This window comes from Carassius auratus, unplaced genomic scaffold, assembly GCF_003368295.1.
Source record: "Carassius auratus strain Wakin unplaced genomic scaffold, ASM336829v1 scaf_tig00214477, whole genome shotgun sequence".
Taxonomy (NCBI): Eukaryota; Metazoa; Chordata; class Actinopteri; order Cypriniformes; family Cyprinidae; genus Carassius; species Carassius auratus.
In genome coordinates this window covers 2,501-17,673 of record NW_020527672.1, presented here as the reverse complement: position 1 = coordinate 17,673, position 15,173 = coordinate 2,501, and the positions used below count along the sequence as shown (strand labels likewise).

Here is a 15,173-nt window from a genome sequence, read left to right as displayed (position 1 = left end):
AAAAGCAAGAGACATGGGAGAGCATCATTCCTTTGAGATTTTATGTAAGTTATTTTTAGAAAATAAATTTTTCTGTTCTCTCCTGCCGGTTTACTTCACATTTTGATGCAACAACAGTGTGATTACATGCTCATTTCATTAAGACCATTGATGTCTGTGTTTTTTATTGCAGAAATCAAACCAAGTTTGGAGTTGTCTTGTCTGATTTGGAGAGTCATTATTCTTGGTCTTCGCTCTTAGAGGTAAAGTTCACACAAAAAATCATTTACTTGCCCTCAAGTCATTCCAAACCTATAAGACTTTTGTCTGTCTTTACAACATAAATTAATATATTTTTAGTTTTCTCATAATATTTGTTAATCCATTTATAGTTTAGATGATCAGTATTTTCAAGCTTTTCAACAAGAGTTATTGTAGAAGTAAATTCTGATATTTATATATGAATACATCTTAAATTATATGATAGCAAACATGTATGTTCAAAATAAAATACTGGTCTCCCAGACCAGCAATGGAGGACACAAAAAGAGAATATTAAATATATTCATATTTTTTCCAAAAAATGAGCAGAGTTTGTATGAGTCTGGAAAAACATGGGGAGAGTAAATTATGAATATTTTAATTATTTGTTGAACTAACGGTTTGAAGAGCAGCCCTCCATGTACGTGAATATTGTGAGGTATGTGAATGTCATGTCTGTTTTAATGTTTCAGTAAAGAAGCTTTCTGAAAGCGATATTTATTCAAACAATATCACCTGTCCTCACACTAGTGCTGCCATTATAGACTTCATGAGAGCTGTGATAGACAGACATTAAACAACCACACAAAGTGTTGAAACTTTAACACCGATTATTTACCTATCCTTACGGATGTGAATACACCTCTACCTGAAAATCGATAGTTTAATTAAATGTTTCTCTTAGGCCACTGATGAAGAACAGGCGGTGACTGGGATGAATCCTGGTCAGAGAGGAGAATCTTCTTTCCCCTAAACTGATGCAGCGGTGGTTTTAAAGGAGGACGCTGCCCTGGATGATGTAGAAGATGTCACATGCTGTGCTGATGGGGTTTCTTCATGACTACATCAGTTATGCTAAAGAGATCATGAAAATTGACCGTGATGCATGATCTGTATTCATGGACTATGAAACAAACTGTAAGTGTATAATTTGTTAAAAAAAAAAGTTAAATGCTTTTTCTGTGTTGTTTAGTAGAAGAGTTTACACTCTGTCATTCATACACCCGCTCACATTTTTTCACACACACACATGCGTCTGTTAAATGTTATAATATCAAAGTTAATGTTGTGATTTATTTGTGTACTGTCATGCCAGAATAGTTGGAAAAAAACCTAACTAATTGTACATTTATTGTATGTGTTTTCGTATATTTTTATACAATATATACAATTGAACAAAGTCCAATTTGATCTTAAGTTATATTCATCAAATGTTCAATGCTTTGTTTATGAACTCTGTAGCTGTTAATGCCATCCTTTTCTGCATTTCTTCTAACATGTTACTTTTTGACTTTCTCTTGTTTTTAATAAATATTTTCCTTTTGATAATTATTATTTGTGTGTAAAAGTGATATTTAAAATGAACAACATTTGTAGGTTTAATGCCTAGCTCAATTTGGGTTAATTATAACGTAGAAATGCATTGTTTCCCCACATGGCTGCACTCTGCGAGTTTATTTTCTGCCAGCAGGAGGCGCTAAGAGCGGGAGAGGTAGGTTTCTCCGGTAACGGCTGCAGAGCAGTGCTGAGCTCACAAACGCTGCCTTATCAAGCACATGCGAAATGATATCGAACATTTTCTAAATACAGTAGTTTTCCTTCTGAAATACAGTGATAAAAAACACCCACTCTGGTTTTTGAAACCCTGCAATATAGTCATTTTAAACCATAAAAAAGGCAACCCAGCAGGCTGGGTTAAATATGATAACCCAACTGGTTGGGTTAAAACAACCCAGCGCTGGGTTCGTCCCTTTTTGACCCAGCGCTGGGTTGTCAAAATAACCCAAATTGGGTTGTTTTCAACCCAGCAGTTTTTAGAGTGTATGTCTAGATTTAAATGTGACTAGTGTTTTAGCACATCTGACCTCTCTGGAAGCTGATTCCAACTGCGAGCGGCATAGAAACTAAAAGCAGATTCCCCTTGTTTTGTGTGAACCCTTGGTACTTCTAACTGCATTACTTGAGGATGTGCTGATCGCCTTCCTGATATGGATGATCTTCTCAGAAAAGAAGGATGCAAACTCATTGCATTTGCTGTCTGAAAGCATTTCACTGGGAATCTGACTTCAGTCTATGTCTCGTAACTTTGAACGCTCCTCTGGTTTCAGTTGTGTTTTTGTTTATTTTGGTGATGTATAAATAAAGTCTTCCCATCTGCCTGCACTTGAGTCTTCGCCTCTTGCGATCTGTGACACTACGTCCTTAATACCAATGGATGAAAAGTTTAGAGCCCTACTGATGATCAAGTCTAGAGTGTGTCCACCTTTGTGTGTAGGTCCATGTACATACTGAATAAAACATAAAAAAAAATCTCAAACATGCTCCAAAGTCCAGATCTGATTCAACCGAGTCGCGAACATGCTCCGAAGTGCCGATCTGAATCAACCGAGTCGCGAACATGCTCCGAAGTGCCGATCTGAAACAACCGAGTCGCGAACAGTCTCCGAAGTGCCGATCTAAATCAACCGAGTCGCGAACAGGCTCCGAAGTGCCGATCTGAATCAACCGAGTCGCGAACAGTCTCCGAAGTGCCGATCTGAAACAACCGAGTCGCGAACAGGCTCCGAAGTGCCGATCTGAATCAACCGAGTCGCGAACATGTTCCGAAGTAACGATCTGAAACAACCGAGTCGCGAACAGGCTCCGAAGTGCCGATCTGAATCAACCGAGTCGCGAACATGCTCCGAAGTGCCGATCTGAAACAACAGAGTAACGAACAGGCTCCGAAGTCCCGATCTGAAAACTTCGACCAAAGAATGTAAAAAATAACTCTATTTCTCTAATAACTCTACAACTCTATGAAAGACTCAGATCACGTATCTAAAAATAAATCGCTATCATAAAAGAGAAATAATAAGAGGAGTGAAGTTTCCTACCGTTCTGCTGTGTTTGGTCCTCACTCGCGTCTGACGCTCCGCAGGCGTCTCCGCCCCTCATACGCGCATTTACAGCGCTAAATTAACCATCTTTGCTAATTATTATACATTTACGTCATTGTCAGCTTCAGGTACTTCATTTATTATTGTTCAATGAACTGTTTAAAAAAAAAGGTTGTATCTCAGTAATAATTCAAAATTATCAAAATAAAATATATAAAATTATGGTTTATATTTTAATATCCTTTCAAATATAATTTATTTCTGTGATGTGCAGCTGTATTTTTAGCATCATTCCTCCAGTCTTCAGTGTCACATGATCTTTAGAAATCATGAAAATATGATGATTTATTATTAGAACTATTAATAGGTGTGCTACCAAATATTATTTTGGAATCTGCGATACTTTTTTAAGGATTCTTCGATGTATAATCTTTTTTTAAAGAACAACGTTTATTCAAAATATAAATCTCTTCTAACAATATTAATATTTGATATCACTTCTTATCAATTTAACACATCCTGAATAAAAGATTCTAAAATGTAATAAAGAATAAAATTTCTTATTAAATAAAGGATAAAAATTTACTGACCCCAAACTATTAAACTGTAGTGAATATTGTTAGAAAAGTCTTCTATTTTAAATAAATGCTCTTCTTTTTAACTTTTCATTCATCAAAGAATCCTGAAAGAAGTATCACAGATTCCAAAATAATATTTATTAGCAAAGCTGTTGATAATTCTAATAATAAATCATCATATTGTTCTGATTTCTGAAGATCATGTGACACTGAAGACTGGAGAAATGATGCTGAAAATACAGCTGCACATCAAATGAATAAATTACACCTTCATGTATATTAAAATAGAAAAATGTTAATAATATTTCACAATATTACATGTTTTACAGTATTTTAAAACATTAAAAATCATTCTGATCCCAAACTCTGACCGGTAGTGTGTGTATGTGTGTGTGTGTGTGATATATATATATATATATATATATATATATATATATATATATATATATATATATATATATATATATATATATATATATAACCCACTAACACACTAGGCAAGGCAAGTTTATTTATATAGCACATTTCATACACAATGGTAATTCAAAGTGCTTTACATAAAAGAAAGTAAAATAATCATAAAGAAAAATTATAACAAAAATAAAACAAGCAGTTTTAAAACTTTTATAATGATTAAAAAATTTACTTAATTAAAATGAATTTAAAAACAGCTACAAAATTATTTTACATAAAATAAAAAACAGTGAAAATATAGTGCATTGAGTTCGGACATTGCACTGTGCTCATTCAATAAATGCACAGCTAAACAGATGAGTTTTATGTCTAGATTTAAATGTGACTAGTGTTTTAGCACATCTGACCTCTCTGGAAGCTGATTCCAACTGCGAGCGGCATAGAAACTAAAAGCAGATTCCCCTTGTTTTGTGTAAACCCTTGGTACTTCTAACTGCAGGATGTGCTAATCACCTTCCTGATATGGATGATCTTCTCAGAAAAGAAGGATGCAAACTCATTGCATTTGCTGTCTGAAAGCATTTCACTGGGAATCTGACTTCAGTCTATGTCTCGTAACTTTGAACGCTCCTCTGGTTTCAGTTGTGTTTTTGTTTATTTTGGTGATGTATAAATAAAGTCTTCCCATCTGCCTGCACTTGAGTCTTCGCCTCTTGCGATCTGTGACACTACGTCCTTAATACCAATGGATGAAAAGTTTAGAGCCCTACTGATGATCAAGTCTAGAGTGTGTCCACCTTTGTGTGTAGGTCCATGTACATACTGAATAAAACATAAAAAAAAATCTCAAACATGCTCCAACCCAGATAGCACACGTACGTCGCGGAGACGTCTGCTGAAGAGCGCATCATCTGATAAACATCGGATTCCTTTTTTATAGTCGTATTTTGATCGTCTGTAGATCGTCTGTTTGAGCTGTTAAATGAAACGTCTTCCCTACCTCTAAATGACATCTATACGACGTATCTTTATCACCCGAAATATGCCGGCATGTCCGGTCGAGAACTGGAAGCTGCTATACTTGATTAATTTAAAGGGAAATACTTGAAGAAATAACGATCATTTAAAATCCATGTTCTGTGATTTGCTCTTAGTACAATAACGTTTATAGCATGTTTAAAAGCAAACATCACATTATTTTGTAGACATACATTTATTTATTAAATGTATTATATTCCATTGATGTTTTCAAGGAGACACAAACACTTTTTCTTTACTTATGTGCACAGAATTACACTGTGCGCTTTCGTTAACATTAATGTCTAAATGATCAGACAAAAGGTGACATACTTTACTGGAAACAAACAAGAACAAAAGCACACACAAAAAAATGTTTTAACAATGTAATCCATCATGCACTTTTAAATCGGTTTGTCTAACTGTCCCTGTCAATGAAGATAAACGCGTGTGGAAGTTATTTTGTACAGCGCGTTAAGATCATTGACTATTTGTAGGTTTTAAGTGTTCAACATTTCAAGATTAGTGATTGTACTTAACACACACACACACACACACACATATATATATATATATATGTTGAGCAAGTTACTCCAAATAAACTACAGTATGATTATTTTGTACTTCAAGTGTAATAACATTACTGTACTATTTACACACTTGTAAATGTTAAACTTGATGTTTGTTAAATTCACTATTGTTTTAGACAAATATTCATTAGTCTATACAGTATTTAATGCAATTACTGTACATCCTGCCTATAAGTTAACTACAGCATAATAATGAGCAATAGACTACTCAATAATTAGTCACACCAACACCTGTCTACATAACTATATAACTTCCTAGAAAGTTCAGCTTCAAGCCTTCTCAAACACTACTGAACCTGCTATTTGTGGTCTTCAGGAGCACTGGTTAACTACTGGCAGGGCTGTTGGAGCAATGTTGAATTTGACATAATTGATCACCCTGATTATTATAATTAAGGGGTGATTCATGGCTTTAGTTCATGTAGTTCTTTACCTCCACAGCATTAAAAATGTGGAATGTACACCCAGCCATGGCTTACCTTACATATTACATTTAATATTTTACTTAAAAGCACCATTAATATGGTTTCAGTATCTACTGAGAATGGTTACAAAGACACTCATTCTGCGCAGCACCGCTTAAATTATGACAAAGTATGGTGAGAGCAATTCAAAAGTACAGGTCCTTCTCAAAAAATTAGTCTGGAGTAGAAACATCCAGAGCCACCGTGCACAGGCGTGTGCAGGAAATGGGCTACAGAGAAGCAGCACTGGACTGTTGCTCAGTGGTCCAAAGTACTTTTTTCGGATGAAAGCAAATTTTGTATGTCATTCGGAAATCAAGGTGCCAGAGGCTTGGAGGAAGACTGGGGAGAAGGAAATGCCAAAATGCCTGAAGTCCAGTGTCAAGTACCCACAGTCAGTGATGGTCTGGGGTGCCATGTCAGCTGCTGGTGTTGGTCCACTGTGTTTTATCAAGGGCAGGGTCAATGCAGCTAGTTATCAGGAGATTTTGGAGCACTTCATGCTTCCATCTGCTGAAAAGTTTTATGGAGATGAAGATTTCGTTTTTCAGCACGACCTGGCACCTGCTCACAGTGCCAAAACCACTGGTAAATGGTTTACTGACCATGGTATTACTGTGCTCAATTGGCCTGCCAACTCTCCTGACCTGAACCCCATAGAGAATCTGTGGGATATTGTGAAGAGAAAGTTGAGAGACGCAAGACCCAACACTCTGGATGAGCTTAAGGCCGCTATCGAAGCATCCTGGGCCTCCATAACACCTCAGCAGTGCCACAGGCTGATTGCCTCCATGCCACGCCGCATTGAAGCAGTCATTTCTGCAAAAGGATTCCCCACCAAGTATTGAGAGCATAACTGAACAATTATTTGAAGGTTGACTTTTTTTGTATTAAAAACACTTTTTTGTTATTGGTCGGATGAAATGTGCAAATTGTTTGAGATAGGAATTTTCGGTTTTCATGGGCTGTACGCCAAAATCATCAGTATTAAAACAATAAAAGATCTGAAATATTTCAGTTGGTGTGCAATTGATCTAAAATATATGAAAGTTTAATATTTATCATTACATTATGGAAAATAATGAACTTTTATCACAATCTGCAAATTTTTTTGAGAAGGACCTATATATGAAGCCGTCTTATTGCTCTCATGGTACTGTGATGTCATACTTCGATCGGTCTGCACAGCACTGCTTCAAGTCAAACACACCTATTATCTCTTCTAGGGAAAGATTAAGTGAAGTTGCTTTTAAATAATAAACTTGAGATATATTCAATACAAATATTAAAAACATTTTAATAACTGAATGGACAAAGGTAGGCAAGACCATGCTACATTGTGAACAGTAACAAATCAGGGAAACTGTTTGGCAAGACTAAATTATTTGAGTTTGATATTGTGTAGAGATTATGTTGTGAATGGCATCTTTCTCCAGAACAGAAATCCATAATATTGGCAGTGTGCAGGGTGCAGACACTGGTGATGGACTGTGATGAGACACAGGTGAGGGAATGATCGTGACCAGGGGTGAATCTGGGTGTCTTAGGAGATCACAGGCTGGTCTGTCCTAAGGTATTGGGTGAAGAAAAGAAACAGTAAGAGCATTTTATGTAACAATGTTCACAAAAAGAGCATCACATCATATAAAACACATTATTATTCTTTAGTTTGGGTTAAACTAATTAATTTTACTGTGTTGGAACATTACCAGCTATGCTTATGATGTCTCTATTTGTTTCTCTGTTTCTGCTGGGATCTTCATCCCGTGGTAACTATGATTTACACAAGTTCCGGTCTGGATCCAGATCACCTGAGAAGAGACAATGCTGACCTTCAGAGGACCTCAGATGATGCTAACCCAGAGACAACAACAGAACTAACAAATATTGCTACAAGTGTTACTGCATTATATAATAATTGCTGTTAATAATGTTCATTGTCTGGTTGACTACGTCTTTGATTAATTTTTCTGAAAAATCCTGTCATATGCACATAAACTGACAGTCACCACTTATAAGCTACTACTAAATATTTTAGAAACGTAATTTTCTGTAAAGTTGCTTTGTAATGATTTGTATCTTAAAAAGCGCTATACAAATAAACTTGAATTTAATTGAATTAAAAAGATACTTTAAATCTGACATTAAAAACCACCAGTAGGTGACAGCAGGTAACTGTTAATAAGTGAGTAATTAAAACAGTTGATTCATTCAGGAACAAAAAGCCTTCATGTAGCTTAGACGCGCAAAACAGCACTGTGGCTTTGTTTGGAATTATTTTTGTTGGTGAAATAGTGCAAAAACGTAAGTCTCTTAATAGAACGTATAGTTTATGAAACTGTTGTTAAAAAAAAAAAAAAAAAATTACATTTATATATGGTCATTTTTTGAGGAAAAAAAAGGCACTGCCATGTGAAATTAACCAAAATTGATTAACTATTTAAGCGGTATTAATATACACATGTTCTTCCCCCGATGTCTTTTAATAGACTGAATCATGCAGTGCACATTCTAAATGAACACACGTAATGCATACACTCTGTAGGTGTTTTCAATGACTACGTTTACATGCAGCCAATAACCCGTTCAAAACTGGGATATTAGCAATAACCCGGTCGCGCACGGCCATGTAAACACCGGCAAAAACCCGGATATGCTCATATCCCGGTTTTTAAAAACCGGGATATTATACCTGGGGTACCCCTTTTCTAACCTGAATATTTGGTCTTGTAAATGCGTTTCGGCATATCCCCATCAAAATGTGTGTTCTGCGCATGTTCTATTCGCAAGGAATCTTGGTCTTTTGAGTCTTTGGATACAGGAAGACGAATCGGATATGACGCACATTGCGTCCTACGTCCAGACGCTAACCGTGCGTCGCAGTTTACATCAGGATATTGGCGACTGATTACACATTCCATGTATACAGGAGTAACTCTCTCTGCTCACACATGTAAACGGGTTATCCCGAATGTTTCAGAAACCCAAATAGTGACCTTAACCCGACCATAACCCGAATTTTAACAGCTTGTAAAGGTAGTCAATGTTTTTTTTTTTTTTTTGCGTTGTTAGAATATTGTTCAAGATAGCTCATTTGTCAAGGTATTACTTTACTATATCATGTTTATGTGTGCCATTTTATTTGTTCTATCTGAAGTCTCTCACAAAGAGTGAGCCTCAGCGCAAACTTGTATTCTTCAATTCACTCTGATGATGCAGGGGAAGAAAAAAAAAAATCTTCGGTCTGTCCAATGAATATAAACAGTCATTAGGTCCATCAGACTGAAGTGACCAAATATATTTAAGACCTATCTTATCTTAATTTAAGACATTTAAATACTTTTTAAGGCCTTATATTAGGAAAACACTATTTAAGACATTTTAAGACTTTTTGAGGACCTGCAGACACCCTGAATATAGCGGTTAAATATAGTGGTTATCAAATTGATCAGAAAAATTAAAATTATTTGCAGCTTAAAACAAACTATTCACTGACCAACAACACAATTTTTAATTTATTACCTCATCCGAGTGATATAAGAGATTCAATAGTTGAGGATGGAGGAGAGGGTCCTCACCAGGTCTGGTTTCCACAGCTGGTGCAGCCAAGGCAGAAGAAACAGGGAAACTAGAGAAAAAGAAAATGTGTGCCAGACACATCACTCATATATCAAAAGGAATAAATATAATACACAGTTAATAATAATAATAATAAAAAGTGTTTTACAACAAGGTGTCCACATTGAGTCTGTGGGTTGCCATTGTAAAAATCACTACATCCAACATCCACAGTAAACCAGGAATCAAGCCTGTATTAACAGTTACAGAAATAATAGAATATAATAACAATTGTTTGTTATGAAGCTATGGTAATTTTTGCATTTATCTCCATACTAAATGTGTTCAGGTTACCGTTTTTCATGAATACCAGACTTGTAGAGAAAAGTTGTTTTTTTCTTACTGTGTAGTGAAGAGGCATTTATGGTTTTACATGTGGCTACCATGACCTAAAAATGTTTAGTACTATGGAATATGGTGAGTTTTAATGAGCAAATATAAAGAAAAGCAAAAGCTATAAAGACCCAACTCAGAGAAGCTGTCAGAATACTAAATATTTTCATAGATATATATTTTTTTAAGACTTAACACAGATGTTGTTTAAACAAATTTATATTTCACCCAACTTAACTTGAGTGCTTTACTGCCAAATATCCAATTTCATATAGAGAAAAAATTATTAATAAAAATTACCATTGCTACTGTGGCAAATTGTGTGGCACTGAAATATTCAGGGCAAGTGTAATGTGACACACAGAGAGAAAACGATAAATGTACACATTTCAATATTTTCATACTCTTTTAGTACTGACTGTCAAATTAAATTTAAAATGCCTAATAAATATAATAACTAATAAAATAAACAAATTTTTAAATATCTTCAACATATGGTGAAAAAAACACCCATTACATTTACAAATAAACAGAGGTAGCAAACAAGTAACCTTTGACATTATGTCCTTGAGGTAACCCTCACCCTAAAAAAAAAAACATCTGATCTAAGCAATATTAAACCATTAAACTGTAGCAATATTTATAACAACTCTAAACATGAACACATTGTGTTTCTTGTATTAAGCTCAGGAAAAGTAATTAAAAAAATAAAAAAATATATATGAATGAATGTCACGTGACCGTAGGCTACATATATGCGATGACCGTTGTAATTTGTATCAGATGACCGTTGTAATTTCCTCAGCCTACTGTACCCTCAACATTTTTTGATTATTTTCCCCACATTAATAACCTGTAAATAGAACCATTTGTATATATTAAGTTCCTGTTCATTCATTACATGTCTTTCTACTACTGTTGTTTTAAAAGTTAATTAGTCGTCTTTAAGTTTGTTTGTAGTTTGTCGTCAGTTCGTCAAGTGGTTGGTAAGTAACATTTATTTGGATTAATCAGCCTTTTGATATCTTTACGTTTGATTATATTCGAGATAAGAATCATTATACATGTAAACACATACACTTAAATACAAACAACCTAACTTAAACTAAATACTGAAATGTTAAGGGCGCTTTTTTCCCCTCGCGAAAACAGCTGATGTACGTTACGTCATCAAATTCACTTCAACGCCATTCTGAGCGAATCCAATCATCGGTCGGGCGGGAAAATCTGAAGCGCTGCCCTGTTCAATACTGATTGGCTATGGCCTATTGGTACTGAGGAATATAACGTAGAAATGTAAAATGTTGCTATACATTGCACTTGCACTGAATCCAAAATCCATCGCTCTGTACCCTCAAATAGTATACTTTTCAGGGACACCCATTTGTGATGGTCCAAAAACTAAGTGGACAATCAAGTGCACTTGTATTTTACACCGCAATAACAAGTAAGATTTACACTCAGCGGCTTTTCGAAATTGCTCACTAGCTTTCATTCATTCCTACAAGTTTGCTTTAGTATTGGACGTCGTAATGGGCTATCTCGGATTGATTTAGACCCACCAGCTCTGACAAATGTAAGGCAAGTCAACCATGAACAGAGGCTCCGAGCTAACGTAATAACAGAGGCTCCGAGCTAACGTAATAACAGCGGCCCGGATCAAGTTACACAAGCACTAAACGTATATGATGTCCAGTTAACATACACGAAATCACAAAAAGTCCTGTTCAGTGACAACAGTTTAACAAACTCACGGTTGCGGGATTTCGTTTCAAGTTCACCTTACCAAACCATTCAGACTTCGCTTGTACCATGACGCTGATCAATTTTCTCAGTTGAATAAGGCTTTGAACCCGTGCCATGTTGTTCTTGCAGCGCGAGCGCGACATCAGCACCTACCATCCAATCGAATGCCTTGCTTGAAACAGAGGAAACCCAATTAAAATCTCGCGAGACACTAAGCGCCATTCAACTCTCACCTGAAGATTAGATAGACACCAAGCATGGCATTATTGTTATTGTTGCATAAGATTTCTATTTTAAATAAGTGCTATTGTTTTTAACTTTTATCAAAGAATCCTGAAAAATGTTCACTGGTTTCAAAAGAAAATAAATAAATAAATAAATAAATACATAAAACACATATACTAAGCTGCACAACTATTTCCAACACTTATAATAAATCATCATATTAGAAGGATTTCTGAAGGACCATGTGACACTGAAGACTGAAGTAATGATGCTGAAAAACCAGCTTTGCATCTCAGAACAATTATATTATATATATATTATATATCAAAGTATATTAAAATAAGACACCTATATTTTTAATTTCCAAAAATATTTCACAATATTACCTTTTTCTGTGATCACATGATACTTTGGAAATCATTTTAATACGCTGATTTGATGCACACAATTGTGAAAAGATTTACATTGAATATATTTACAGTGAAAATGTATTTTCATAAAATAAACAGTCTTACGTAATACCATTTCTTTCAAACACATGAAAATCTAACCAGTACCGAACTTTTGTCTGTGTAAATGTATAATTATATGTGAACAGATCTCTTAGGTGCAACTGATGTTTTTAAAAGAACACTGTGATGAAAAGAGAATTTAATCTATGTTTAAACCTCAATTACAGAAGACTGTCAATCTCTGATTAAAGTTTAGATATGTAATAGTATATTTATGTAGTCATTTTAAATTTCAGCATTTAACTATGTCCTTTGTTTAATTTGACTACAGAAAGTTATCCATTACCATCCGTCAACCAACTAAAGGTATGTACATTATGTTAATGCATATGACTTGGTAGGCCAGTAAACAAACAACAAAAAAATAGGTTTGTTTGTATTAAGGTCTTAATACTATGGCTTCAAATAAACCATCCTATTGGACACTAAGACGGAAAGCAAAGGACAAGGTGGATCAGCAACTGCAGACAATACAGGCAACAACTTGGGGGAAAGAATTGGGTTGGATGCACAGTAAAACTGGTCAAGGTCAAAATGATGATGAAGATACATTCATGGACTGTCTCTCTCATGTTGATGAGACTGAAGATGTCAGAAGTGTTCCTGATGTCAGTGAATCAGACACAGAATCAGATCCAAATTCATTAAATGATGATTTGGCATCCTTGCTACTGAACACAAACTCAAACATGTGGCATTGAATTCATTGCTCAACATTCTACGGCTACACAGTTTAAATCTGCCAAAAGACTCGAGGACATTGCTAGGAACTGTGCGTTTAAACCCTGAAATACAAGACAAGGCTGGTGGCCAGTATTACCATCTTGGAGTGCTGAATTCAATTGCAGAGGTGCTACATCAGAATGTTGACATTCTGCGCAACATTCACACACTGGAGCTTCAGGTCAGCATTGATGGTTTGCCACTCTATAAGAGCTCAGCAACACAGTTCTGGCCCATCCTAGAGACACTGCAAAACATCAAACAAGAGCAACCAGTGACAATAGGTTTATTTTGTGGCACAAGTAAACCTACATCCCTAGCAGAGTACCTTCAAGAATTCATCTCTGAAGTAAATTAATTAGCTAAAGGATTTGAATTTGATGGAGTGATGTTAAATTTAATACTCTCTTTCGATGGTCTGTGATGCACCTGCCCGTGCATTCCTGAAAAATGTTAAAGGTCACACAGGCTATCACGGATGTGAAAAATGCACACAGGATGGTTTGTACCTAGAAAACAGAATGACATTTCCAAGAACTGAAATGCCTTTAAGAACTAATGAGAGCTTCAGAAACAAGACAGATGCTGATCATCATCACGGTCCATCACCTCTTGAAGAAACATCCCTAAACATGGTCTCTGGTTTCCCCCTCGACTACATGCAACCATCATGAGACAGCTTCTTCTCTTGTGGCTGAAGATGGGTCCTCTGACTTGTAGGCTGTCAGGATTTCAAATAAACAACTTTGTCAGAAAGACTGTTAAATGCTCGAGAAGTGTGCCCATGGAGTTTGCAATGAAACCAAGGCACTGAGAGAAATTGGCATAGGTGGAAGGCAACAGAGTTTAGAGGCAGTTTTTACTGTATACCGGACATGTCTGATGTGAAAGGATTCCTTAACATCACAGGTGTACAAAAATTTCTTGCTACTTTTTGTGGGGAATCTTCAATCCTGAGTAACAACAGTTTGATTTAAGATATACTTGTGATTTGCCAATGACTTACTGGGCTCTTTGTCTCTCACTTTGGTCAACTGTTATGGTCCACAATTTCTGTCCTACAATGCCACACTGCCTTGTACATCTTGCAAGATGAATTGCAAAAAAGCATGGTGTCCTGTGACAGGTAACTTTCAGTGGCTTTCAAGTATGAAGAATTCACCTAAACTAAACGTCAAAGACTTCTGAGGAAACCACATGCCCTCTGAGTCAAATAATAAAAAGACTCTCAGAAATGCAAAGATTTGCTGCAAAAAAAACTCACAATATAAAGAGTTGAGAACAAGCCAACACATCTCTGAAATTGCTCAGGCAACAGTCACGTTTGGCATTGGGCGGGCAAAGTGCTAAGCTGCAAACATCATTTCATTAAGGGGATGAAATGTATGTAGCTTACAATACCTTCAACCACAGGAATCCTTGTTTGACTATCCACTGCCATCCTCTACACTTGGCATTCATTTAGTGGATGACCTCTCAACAACAGTTGATTTCTGCAATTTGAGGAAATAGAGAGCAAAATTTTTCTTGTCCCTATCACAATCAATTCGTTTCAGTTCCTCTTTTACATACGGAGTAATTCTTTATCAGAACTTTTGTTTCATAGTTTCATGCATTTCAAATACATTGTTCAAAATTAAGTTTCATTTAAGAGTTAATAAAAAAAATACGGGTTTCAGGCTTGCAAAAAAAAAATGTACCTAATCGTGGAGTTTGAGGGAGAAGGACGACTGGACCAGCTGCCAAGTCCTGGTATGCAGATGGCTACTCCTGGTGGCCACCATATAAAGATCTTGACAGGTTGCTGAAGAGTGTTCGGACAATGGAGGCACCA

The 15,173-nt window shown here is 35.8% G+C and overlaps 2 long non-coding RNA genes across 4 annotated transcripts; one reads left to right on the top strand and one right to left on the bottom strand.

Annotated features, from left to right (window-relative positions):
* Window positions 1-7,454: 7,454 nt before the first annotated feature.
* LOC113092105 (uncharacterized) lies at window positions 7,455-14,003 on the bottom strand. Of its 3 annotated transcripts, XR_003287507.1 has the most exons (7): window positions 13,949-14,003; window positions 13,744-13,848; window positions 13,437-13,586; window positions 11,920-12,051; window positions 9,705-9,810; window positions 7,892-7,993; window positions 7,455-7,750 (listed from the first exon to the last, which is right to left on the bottom strand). It is a non-coding gene; the product is annotated as an uncharacterized LOC113092105 (long non-coding RNA). The 3 variants fall into 3 exon arrangements; XR_003287506.1 differs by lacking the exon at window positions 13,744-13,848; XR_003287508.1 differs by lacking the exon at window positions 13,744-13,848 and having other exon boundaries at window positions 11,920-12,047.
* Window positions 9,819-12,922, top strand: LOC113092106 (uncharacterized). Its single transcript, XR_003287509.1, has 2 exons — window positions 9,819-11,119; window positions 12,888-12,922. It is a non-coding gene; the product is annotated as an uncharacterized LOC113092106 (long non-coding RNA).
* Window positions 14,004-15,173: the final 1,170 nt, after the last annotated feature.